The sequence below is a fragment of the Lactuca virosa genome, chromosome 5 (genome assembly GCF_052849685.1).
Source record: "Lactuca virosa cultivar CGN04683 chromosome 5, Lactuca_virosa_CGN04683_v6, whole genome shotgun sequence".
In the NCBI taxonomy this organism is placed as follows: domain Eukaryota; kingdom Viridiplantae; phylum Streptophyta; class Magnoliopsida; order Asterales; family Asteraceae; genus Lactuca; species Lactuca virosa.
In genome coordinates, this window is record NC_136430.1 from 359,763,073 (window position 1) to 359,776,320 (window position 13,248).

Here is a 13,248-nt window from a genome sequence, read left to right on the forward strand (position 1 = left end):
TCTCTCTCTCTAGGTTCTCTCTCTAGCTCCCTAACCCCCCTAAGTCTAGGTAAACCCCCTAGCACCCGAAGGAAGCCCCGAGGCTCCCAGAGTCCCGAGAAAAAGGGTCTTTCGGTTCAGAAACGCTGCTCCAAGCGAAGCCCGGTTTTTCTATAAAACCCGCTGTAAGTGAGCTACACCTACGCTATTTTTAATATAGCTTTTATTTAATTATAGTAACGTTATTAGGAACTTATAATAAGTACTTGGGCTATTATTATGGGTTATATAAGTATTTTTTAACGCTTATATAATAGTAATAATAGCTAGACTATTAATTAGTCGCGGTTAACGTTAAACTAAACCCTAGTGGTATTGATACTAGGTTTTGTCAAAGGAAAATTGTTTTGAGATAACGAAGCACTGTCCGAGTACCGAGTCACCACCCTAACAAGTGAGTGCATAGTAACTTTCATCTTACACATAGATATGAAGTATTTAATATAAATTACGTGCTATGTGTGCATATTATCTAAATACTTGCTATCTATGCTGATGAAAGATTTTTATACATGTTTTAAATGATTTAAACTGTATAAGTAGTTTATATCTACAAAAATGTTGGGGTAAAACATGGGTAGATGTAATAGACGATGTGTGATAAAATGATGAGAGGCCTCGATGATGTTGCTGTTGATTCTGTCATCTAGCGGAGTATGGATGACGACCACAGACTCTTCTAGACAGTCCAGTGGAACGCTAGCAGGCTCGCAACCTGTAGGTGTTTGTGAACGATGTGTTCACTGGTGTACTTCATCCCCCTCATGGTTGCCTTTAGGACATTTAATGCTAAGGAACCCCCTTGGCAGTAGTTTCCATCCCAATGATGACCCTTAGGATAGGTCCCTTCTGATAGGTGTTTAGGGACGTAATGTGAGGATAACGGGAACGGGTAATCGGGTTATTGTTGATTGATGAAATTAATAAACTTAATTATTGTGGGTTGAAAACCCTATGTGCTCACCAGGCTCCCAAGCCTGACCCACTCAGTTTCATGTATTACAGGTAGTGGCGCTCGAGCATATATGTGATGTTTTGGATGAGGGATTATGGATATAGACCTGTAGATATGAAATAATGTAGTAACGCTTATATTGTACTGTTTATGCTTTTGATCTGTATCGAACATGACGTCCCGAGTCTTTTTAATGAAATACATTTCGACGGAAATGCTATGATAAATCTTTATCATATTTTTATTTTGGGAACAAATTCCGCCACACTTTTACGTAAAATGTTACTCTGATTTTCAAACAAGCATAAACAAAATCGGTCTTTTCTGGCCGTGAAAATGGGGATGTCACATAAATGAAGGTTTATATCGATCGGATACACTTCAAGTATTAAGAATAAATATAAACTAATCTAAGAGAAATAAAGAACAAAAAGTAAATGACACAAGGAGTTTTCTAAATTGTTATTTCACCAAGAAAGGGTTTTGTCTTCACCAAGAATACAGGTTGTCACAATGAGGGTCACGAAGACGAACTCTACATTAGGGTTTACCCTAATGTAGGTTATATACTAATCTATACAAGTATATCCCTTGATTGAAAGGATTGTGTCTAATCTATACTAAGAACCGATCTTATCACAAAGATACCAGATCTGTGATATATTCTATATTATCTATATGATTTCCTAATATACAAAATATTACATAGAATAACTAATCTATACGCTGACGTTCATAAGCTTGATACACTGGCGCTGGAGATGTTGTAGACGCTGACGCTGACAGATAGTATAGAGTGTTTGACTCATTATATAATAAGGTGTGACCTTACAATTTCCCCCTCTATTTGATGATGTCAAAACTAATCTTCTTCTTTAGAGTCATCGTAAGAGCCATTGTAAAAATTGTCAGCTTCTTTCAAGATCTCAGGCTTGACCCATCTGAATTGATCTATTTTAAGTTCATCCAGTCTTCTACTATGCTCCAAAGATATCAACACACGATATCCTCTTTGTAATTCATAGTGACCAAGTCCTTCCAAGCGAAGATGAAACACCCCAAAAATCATGACCAAAAATTTTGTTTTTAAATCATAAATAAATCATAGTTATCAAAATCATCTCATCCAAAATGTAAGTCATAGTATCTCAAAACATATGTCAATTTATCAGAGTAAACATCCCAGGCTAAAACATCGTGGTGTGTGCAATGCAGTCATCCCGAGCTCTTCCCTTGCTACCGAAAGAACCTGAAACCAAAACTGAAAATTGTAAGCACGAAGCTTAGTGAGTCTCCCCAAACTACCACATACCGTACACATAATCACATAATCTCATAATAACATATCATGGGCCCCGCGCGACATCAGACAGAATCCGACATCGGACAGAGTACGACATCGGGCCCCGCCCGGCATCGGGCAAAGCTCGGTATATATATAAACATATCAAAAAATACACATAAATAATCACATCACATAAACATATAAACGTTCCTCGGGCCCCGCCCGACATCGGACCAAAATCCAGAAGCATACAAACATTCCTCAGGAATTGCCCGAAATCGGACAGTAATCCGGAAACATACAAAACAAACACATGCAAGAATCACGAAAACATCAAGCATACAAACATTCCTCGGGCACTGCCCGGCATCAGATCGGAATCTGAAAACATATAAACCTACATCGAGTACTGCCCGGCATCGGTCCTTGGTCCGGAACATACTGGCATACCTATACCATCCGACATTAGTGCCTTCGACCCATTCATACAGGAAGAAAACTCACCTCACAAAGCTGAAATGCAGAATCTCACGGTATGAAATCTCTAACGGCTACTCTGACGACTACCCGGGCTATCAGTGCAAAATAACACTTAGTCAAAACTCAATAATCCTTCTTAGGGGAAAATAACCATTTTACCCCTTATTTATTTCGGACCATAATCTAGGCCCAAATCCATAACATACATGGTCCAATTCTATATAGCCTTTCCAAGCCTACTAATGGCCCACTTATGGCACAATTTTCTGAATCGGGCCCAACTCCTCAAATTGGCCTTCCCTTAAGCCCAAACATGTTCTTAGCCCAATAACTGATTTCTGATGGCCCATTATGGCCCATAATAACAAAGTCCAGGGATAGGACCAAATGATGAAAACCCATGTCCAGTAAGTATGCGAGGCGCACTCCTCTATACGCTAAGCGTACAGCTTGCATTGCTTGTACGTTGTGTATACGAGCTTGTACCCCCAGCGTACTAACCTGTTAAGCCATAAACTCCAAAAAGGCTTAATCCCTTAAGACCTTAAGATTCAAATGTAGATCTGAGTCCACTAAAATGTCTTAATCCATAAAGTGATTACTTGGTGGCTTGCAACCCTCCAAATGGACCCAAACTTGAAATATGGCAACTAACTTTCATGGAAATGACTAAAACTCATGCATGGCCACAATATGACCTTCAAGATGGAAACTTTTCTGTTCTTGGGACTGATATAGCACTAATGGTGGCAACCCTAAGCCTAGAAACGAATTTGGACCATAAAAATCCATTCTTGGGACCAAAAGGTCCAAAACACCATTATCATAGATCTAAGCATACATGAGGAAAGTTGTGAGCTTTTTACCTCAAATGAGTGCTAAATGGTGATGATATGCCAGATCCTTGAGCTCAAGCTACTCAAGTTCTTCTTCACCAACTTCTTCTTTCTCCTTCCAAGCTTCAAGTCACTAAAATGGACTTCACAAGATCAAAATCACACAAAGATGAAGAAGGTTACGTTTCTAGGGTTTCTGAGTCAAGGTGGCTGGTAAGGAGGCTAGAATTTGGGACATAATGAGGTATTTATATGGCTTAAACGCTAAAAATTACGGTTTTCAGTCTGCTCGTGTACGCACATCCACTATTGCCACTACGCCCCGCGTACGCCAAGCTTATGCCCAACGCACGTCTTCAGTCGGCCCACTCACTAATGGCCCAACTCAATAAGGCCGAACTCAAATAGTCCAACATTACTCTCATAGTCCAACAAGTAATTACTACAATTAAATAATTAACATTAACTCAAGTCACGGGTGTTACAATTCTCCCCCACTTGAAACAGAATTCGTCCTCGAAGTCCGCTGCCCTGAACAACTCCGGCTAGTGCTCCCTCATCTCCTCTTCGGGCTCCCAAGTCCACTTGGACCCCTTAAGGTGCAGCCACTCCACCTTTACCAGCTCCACCCTCTTGTTCCTCAACTCCTTCATCTTCCTGTCGAGAATGGCTATGGGTCTCTCGATGTAGTTCAGGCTGTCATCCACCTGAATATCCTCTAAATGCACAACTGCAGAGTAATCCACTAAACACTTCCGCAGCTAGGAGACATGAAAAGTGTTGTGGATCTGGCTGAGCTCTGCTGGAAGATCCAAACAATAAGAAACCCGGCCCACCCGACCCAAAACCCTGAACAGACCGATGTACCTAGGGCCCAGCTGGCCCCGCTTCCTCAAATAGATGACTCCTTTCCAATGTGACACCTTTAGGAGGACCATATCCCCTACCTGAAAACTCTAGGTATAAGCGGCGCTTGTCGGCATAGCTTTTCTGCTGACTCTGAGCAGTCTGGAGCCTGCTCCGGACGTACTGGATCTTCTCTGTGGTTTTGAGTACCACCTCAGTACTCCCCATTACCCTCTGACCGACCTCGCCTCAGCATATTGGGGTCCTCCATTTCCTCCCATAGAGCATCTCGAAGGTAGGTCGATCTATGCTATCGTGGTAACTTTTGTTATACGAAAATTCCGTTAAAGGAAGATACGTATCCCAACTCCCTCCAAAATCTAATACACATGCACAAAGTATGTCCTCAAGAGTCTGAATCTTCCTCTCACTCTGCCCATCCGTCCGAGGGTGAAAAGCGGTACTGAAGTGAAGACGAGTACCCATATCGTCATGAAACCGCTTCCAAAATCTAGAAGTGAAGCGAACATCTCGGTCTGACACAACCGAAACTGGCACTCCATGTCGTGCCACCACCTCACGTACGTAGATCTCAGCTAGCTTCTCAGCCGATATACTCTCCTGGATCAGGATGAAGTGTGCACTCTTGGTTAACCGATCCACGATGACCCAAATCGAATCCATTCCTCGTGCGGTCGTTGGAAGCTTCGTGATAAAATCCATATTAATATATTCCATTTTCCACACGGGAATATCCAACAGCTGCATCTTGTCGTGAGGTCGGTGGAGTTACAATTTTGTAACCCTTTATCCAAAATAGCTACGAGTTGTGTGACTCACTAGAGAATAATAAAACAATTTTATTAAAAATAGATTCTTACGAGGATGATCCTTACTAGGTCTTTCTATAATCACTTAGTGTATACAGATTCTATATATTCCAAATCAAATAGACCTTCGAATAAGTGATCCTACTCTAAAACCACATCCAAACAAGGAAAAGGAAATAGAGTGAAAATCACACTTCCGGCGCTCCTCCTTCATACCCTCGAGCTGTGCCTCCCGGATCTGTTCCAGCAACAGAGTAATCACTATCATCCTCAGACATATGTCTCGAATCGGAGTCGCCACTACCTTGCGGCTAAGAGCATCGGCCACCACACTGGTCTTCCTCGGGTGATAAAGGATCTCACAGTCATAATCCTTCACCACATCTAACCACCGACGCTACCTCATGTTCAGATTCGACTGATCCATCAGGTACCTCAAGCTCATGTGGTCTGTGTAAATGGTACAACAACCCCATTGAGGTAGTGTCGTCAAACCTTGATGGCGAAAACCACAGCTCCCAGCTCCAAATTTGTGTCGGGTAATTCGCCTCATGAGGCTTCAACTGCCTCGAAGCGTACGCTATCACGTGACCTCGTTGCATCAGCACTACACCCATACCCGTAATCGAAGCGTCACAGTAAACCACGAAATCGTCGACGCCCTACGGCAAATTCAGAATCAGTGCCTCGCACAACCGCTGTCTGAGAGTCTCGAAGGCTGCCTGCTGCTCAGGGCCCCAGTAGAATGTCACCGACTTCTTGGTCAGTCGGGTCAAGGGAACAACAATCTTGGAGAAATCCTAGATGAATCTCCAATAATAACCCGCCAGACCAAGCAAACTCCGAATCTCAGATGGTGACCTTGTTCAGACCCATTTTTATAACGAACGGTGAGTGCGGAATAAAGATATCTCGAGATTAATCGTGTTTTTGGAAGTATGAACACGAAGAACATATTATGAGTTCATAAAAAGACTAAGAACAAGAGAATAAAATATATTAATGAAGAACATGGTGGGAGAGAAACTCTCCCTGGGTGGGAGAACCCACCAACTTTCTCTCTCTAGAGATTACATTGTAAGAAGTGTAACTCTAACTAAGGAAAAGATAAGCTAGCTTTTTTAAATAAATGACCAACTCTCCCTTTATATAGGAGGGAGAGTATTTACACCTAAAATACAATAAAGGGAAAATACAACCTAATAAACACTCATTATTTGTGGAGCATTTCCATGCACCAACATTCTCTCCCTAAATGCTTACAAATGATGAGAGATCCAATAAGTGATACAAGGCTATAATACAGTAATCCGAATAGCAAGTGTGGTAATAAAATGAAATCAAGTGTTGAAATGTCTCTGAAACTCTGAAGTGTCTGTGAAGTCTGAAACTGGCCATGGATCTCTAACAATGAAGGTCTTCGTCTTCAAAGCACAACCAATGAAGCAGAAAAAATAAGATCCAAATCTTCAAACCAGTCATAATCACCCGAAGAAGGAGGTCACCATGAGCAAGTAGAAGATCCAATAAAAGAAACACTTCGGCTTCAAAAAGTCTGAAAAACATCTTGAGTTCTCGAATCATAATACACCAAAATTCTTCAAAGAATAACCTGCTAAAAATGTGAAGCATCCATAAAATGAAGTCCGGATAAAAATAATGTGAGTCCAAAAACATGGTCCAGCAATGCCAAAAATTTGATCCAAGGACCAAAAATAAGTGTCACGTCACATTGCCAAAATAATCTTCGTCTTCAACATATCACAAATCCAAACTCGTGAAACCATAAGATCTGAACCGGATGCGAACACAAAATCATCCTGTGGTAGAGTCCGAATAATAAATAATCTGAATAGGAAAACATCGAGTAATGCCAAAAATTTGATCCTTAAAGACCAAAAAGAAGTGTCACATCGCATCACTAAATAAATAATCGTCTTTAGAAGTCTTCAAAAACTCAAACTCAAACAATCATAATAACAAAATCTGGATGATATTATCTCCCTATTTTTGATAACCAATGACCGGATATTAAAAATTAACAAATCATCGGATGGAGAGTGTCGGATACCAAGAGCTAATAGAGAAGCTCTCCCTAGATGTATGAAGGGTCTCGATAAGAAACGAGAAAGAGTAAAGGAGATACTCTTGCGGTCATGAGGAAGCGGGTGACATAGTTGCTGAAGCTGTGCTGAGAATAATCTGTTGTGCCAAAAATATATCCAAATATCCAAACTGCGGTGCCGGAACACTTGAAGTGGTCTTCAATAGAGAATAAAATCCACATGCTCAAGATACATGATTCGTCAACCAAAAATCAAGAGCGACAAGTCATAAAATCTCATAAAGTGAAGAATGCGAAACAACTTTGTTGATCAATCGCCGTTGCGGTGCAAGCATCACCAAAAATAATATGAAGTCCGACTGCGGTAGGAATATTCTTCTAATAATAACCGGCATGAAATGAACCAATGTGACAATCCAAGGTTCGGTTGTGGCAAAAATTGGTGTTAAAAAAATAATTGGTATAAAAAAAATAATTGGTTTTAATAAAAAAAATGGCTAAATAAAAATAATTGGCAAAAAAAAATAATTAGCTGAATAATAAATAATTGGCGTTTAAAAAAATTGGTGTTAAAAAATAATTGGCTGAACAAAAAAAATAATTGTCGTTAAAAAAATAATAATTTAAAAAAAATAATAATAAAAAATGGTTGAATAAAAAAAATAATGAAGTTTAAAAAAAAAAGGGTTTAAAAAAAAGGAAGGAAAAAGGAGGGGAGGGGAGGAAAAAAGGTGGGGGGAAGGAGGGGGGAGGAGGAGGGAAGGAAGGAAGAAGAAGGAGGAGGGAAGGGAGGAAAGAGGGTTGAAGAGAGGGAGGAGGGAGGGGCTATCCGAAGTCTGCTGGGAGGATGATTGCGGTGGGAGGTGATTGCGGGTGGAAAAGGGTTGGGTTCGGATGGGGAGCTGGTCGTTGGTCTAGGTTGGTTGCGGATGGTGGGTGCGGATGACAGGGGGTGAGGCGGGTGAGGTGTGGCTTCGGATCTAAGAAGGTGCAGGGGATGCGGACGAGGCGAAGACTGCGGTAGGCGCGAGTAGGCAAACGATTGCGGTCTGAAGGAAGAAGGCGGGTGCCTACGGCTCCAAGCTGCTGACCGGGACTTCGGTCCAAGAGGGACTGCGGTCCGAGACTTCTGACTTCGGTTCAGCAGTCAGGAACAGTGGGTTGCGGTCTCTTGGCTGCTGACCTCGGCTGCGGATAGGGACATTGAGGACCTCGGATCAAGGCTAAGAAGTGGCTGCGGGTAGGCTTCTAAGGAGACTCCGGTAGGCAGTTTTTGGCTGCGGTCCGGGGGGCTGAGAAGGGCTGAACAGGTGACAAAAAATGCTATTTTTCCATGAAAAATGGTACCGCAAAGGCCATATATTCATATTTTAATGAGGGAATCTTTTTATAAAGCATTCTAAGTCAAAGGTGGGTCTTGGGAAGGTAAAAAGAGGAGTGTGCAGGGGGTTTTTAGGGACAAAAGGTGATGGGATTGGACAATGTCACATGGTTTTTGTCTTTTTGAGGGAGTAAATAGTGGAGCACTCTTTACCCAAAAGAGTAACAAGGACAATTGACTTTTTGCAAACAAATTATCACGTCCAAACAATTCAATTTGAGATCTACAGCAACTAATACATGAGAATCAAAAATCTTCATACCTCATGATGATGAAAGTTGCTGGGAAAGAAAAATCTTCAAAAAGAAATGCTTTTCTCCACTTTCTTCAAAAATAAATAAGCCCATAATCTTGTGTCTTCTCATCCAAGGAAAAAATAACTCCCTGGAATACATCTTCAACCTTTTTAAGAGACCACAAAATTAATTCTTCTCCCATTTTTTTCTTCATTTCTTCAACAGCAACAAAATAATAACTTTTAAGAACATCTTTTTCCAGCAATAAATAGAACGAGCAGCAGCAGCAGCAACAATTTATTTTACTAAGATAGAATCACCCCAGAAAATAGAACTAAGAACGAACTTCATAAAAAAAATTCCGGTTTGAAACCCGGAATTTTTTTTTTGCAGAAACACGGAAAAATCACAAGATAGTCACCGAACGGGAGTCGTTCCCTTTAAATAATCGTGAGATCTTCAAGGTACGGCTCTGATACCAATTGTTGAGACCCATTTTTATAACGAACGGTGAGTGCGGAAGAAAGATATCTTGAGATTAATCGTGTTTTTGGAAGTATGAACACGAAGAACATATTATGAGTTCATAAAAAGACTAAGAACAAGAGAGAATAAAATATATTAATGAAGAACATGGTGGGAGAGAAACTCTCCCTGGGTGGGAGAACCCACCAACTTTCTCTCTCTAGAGATTACATTGTAAGAAGTGTAACTCTAACTAAGGAAAAGATAAGCTAGCTTTTTTAAATAAATGACCAACTCTCCCTTTATATAGGAGTGAGAGTATTTACACCTAAAATACAATAAAGGGAAAATACAACCTAATAAACACTCATTATTTGTGGAGCATTTCCATGCACCAACAGACCTCGGAACCTCCCACTGCACCTCGGCCTCTATCTTGGCCGGATCGACCAGAATACCCTTCTGGTTGACAAGGTGCCCTAGAAACTGTACCTCGCACAACCTGAACTCACACTTGGAGAACATTGCGAAAAGTCTCTCCCTCATCAGTGTCTCCATTACCTCCCTCAGGTGCTCTTCATGATGCTCCTGAGTCTTGGAATAAACCAAGATATCATCGATGAAGACTATCACAGACCGGTCCAGCATCGATCTGCACACGCGGTTCATGAGATCCATGAACACAGCAGGAGCATTGGTGAGCCGAAACGGCATCACCATGAACTCATAGTGACCATAGCGAGTCCGAAAGGTTGTCTTCTACACATCGTCGTCCCTGACTCGCATCTGGTGATAACTCGATCATAGATCAATCTTGGAGAACCAAGATGCACCTTGAAGATGGTCAAATAAATCATCAATCCTCAGGAGGGGATAACGGTTTTTCACCGTTACCTTATTCAGCTCCCAGTAATCTATACACATCCGATGTGACCCGTCCTTCTTCTTCACAAACTGGATTGGGGCTCCCCAAGGCGAACTGCTCGGCCTGATAAACGCCTTGTGTAACAGCTCCTGCAGCTATGTATACAACTCATGCATCTCAGGAGGAGCCAACCGATATGGTGCCTTGGCTATCGGAGCCGCACCAGGAACTAGGTCAATCCTGAACTCTACCTGCCTCTCCGGAGGTACCCCAGGCAAATCCTCTGGGAACACTTTCGGGTACTCCCATACGATCGGTACATCATCCACAGTCGCCTTACTCTTATCTCGGGTATCCATAACATAGGCGACATAACCTGTGCAACCCTGCTGAAGGTAACGCCTAGCTCTCGCTGCTGAACACAAAGTCGGTCCACACTGCGGCCTCTCACCCTGAATCACCAAGCCTCGCCCACTTGGGCTCCGAACTCGTACAAGATGTTGCTCGCAATCAATCACTGCTCCATTGGAGCTCAACCAATCCATACCCACGATAACCTTATTCCCTCGCAGGGGAATGGGGACTAAATCCACGAAAAACTGCTCATTAAACAACTGCAGTGTACATCCCTGATGAACCCTCGCAACTCGAACGGTCCTATCATCTGTTATCTCTACATCAAGTGGATAGTCCAGCTCTCTTGGAGCTACAACAAATCGCTTGCTGAGCACGAGCGATACAAACAATCGGGTGGCCCCCGGATCAAATAATACCAGAGCAGATATACCGCTCAGAAGGAACGATCCTATAATGAAAAACATAAACATAAGCAACATTAGACTCGAACTTATCCAGGAAACATCTGACAAAATTGCTATCATCAAGGATAGGCTTAAAGCTGCTAGGGATCGTCAGAAAAGTTATGCGGATAATCGTCGTAAACCATTAGAATTCCAAGTAGGAGACAAGGTACTTTTAAAAGTGTCGCCTTGGAAAGGGCTTGTGCGTTTTGGTAAGAAAGGAAAACTAAGCCCGAGATATGGACCCTTTGAAGTCATTGAAAGGATTGGTCCGGTAGCTTATAAACTCCAGTTGCCCCAAGAGTTAAGCGCCATTCACGACACATTCCACGTCTCCAATCTTAAGAAATGTCTAGCCAACGAAACATTGATAGTACCCCTGGAGGAAATTAAGATCAATGATAAGCTAAACTTCGTTGAGGAACCGATAGAAATCCTTGGCAGGGAGGTAAAACAACTTAAGCGGAGTAAGATTCCAATTGTGAAAGTTCGATGGAACTCAAAACGCGGATCGGAGTACACCTGGGAGCATGAGGACTTCATGAAGGAAAAGTATCCACAACTTTTCCCATACGATGACAAGCGATGACATAGAATGAATTTCGGGACGAAATTCTTTTTAAGTGGGGGATACTGTGACAACTGTCAATTCAGGTCATTCTCGGACTCATGCATCTTTATAATAACCATTCATGCACATCATGTCATGGCCTAGTAGTATAAATTAGGTCAAAATCTTACATAAACTAGGATCCATCTAAGACCTAGGACTAATATACTTGACACTTACGATTCTAGTAAGTTGCTTAACTACAATAGGAAATGCCAATGCTATAATTTGAATGAAACTTTCAAGCTTTGTTATAATTGAAAAAGGGTATAAAACCCTAAAAATAAATTAAAATATTCTAATTATACTTCATTATGATGATGAACATCAAACAATATTCCAAAAACCCTAAAGGGCCCAAAATCCAAATTTATAAATCTTAAAGCTTAAAAACTTTATAAAATTTGGCTATAAACTTCCAAATATCAAATTTTATTAATCAAATTATGGATTATACCAATGAAATAGAAATATAAATTATCATGCATTAATCATAATTAATTAGTTAAAAACAAGATTTTTAAATAAATCAAATTGCTTAAAAAATCACTTTTATAAAAATTAGGGTTTTTATAAAAATTAGGGTTTTTATAAAAATTAAGGAGGGATTTTTATAAAATTTGAATTGAGGAGAGAGAAGGCCCTAATCCACTCAAAAATCTGGCCATTCTCCCCTCCCCATGCCCTCTCTCTTCCCAAAACTCAATCATTAAGCTTAAACCTTCACACTACCTCTTCTCTCTTCACTCTCTCACACTCCACCCTCCTAACACACAAACTCTCTTCCTCTCTCTCTCTAACTCACGAAATTTCTCTCATTCCTCTGCCAAATTTCGAGATTTTGAAGACTTTGAAGTGTTCTTACTTCCCTCAAGATCAAAACCAAGGTAAACAACAACATCTTCTTCCATAATTTCATGATTCTACTTCCTCTTCTTCTTAGTTTTCTCTTCTTTTCGGATTCTATGCCTTTCCATGGCTAGAAATCTTTATTTTTCCCTTGTGGTTTGTAGATTCTCACCATAACACAATGCATGTGTTTGAAATGGTGAAAATCCGGGATCAAACCCATGCAAGGAGTGAAAATGATGCACATATGTTCATGTGACTTCAAAAACCAATATTACATCTTCTTCTCCATTTCTTTTGTGTTCTTGCATGATCAAAAGCATTTAAACCATTTCTAGTACATCTTGGATGCTCATTCACTCCATGCATGTGCTAGAAATCGGACCTTATCAAAGGCATGCATGATGTTCTTGTCAAAATGTCCTAAGGATGCACTCAAAGCAAACATGCAATCTGCCAGATTACTTTATTCAGCTTTGAACGACCATATCTCGGTCATTTCTTAACCAAATCATGATATTCTTCTTGTATTGGATAATTCCATGAGTTAACTTTCAAACCCAACTGGTCTCACTGTAAAATATTAAATATCCGATTTTTGGCAATTTTTACAAAATGGTTGCGCAAACAGCTCTTTTTCTATGATCACCATTTTTGCCTTGCATGATCAATGGCCTTAAACCCAACCATTAATCTGGGGAAAAAT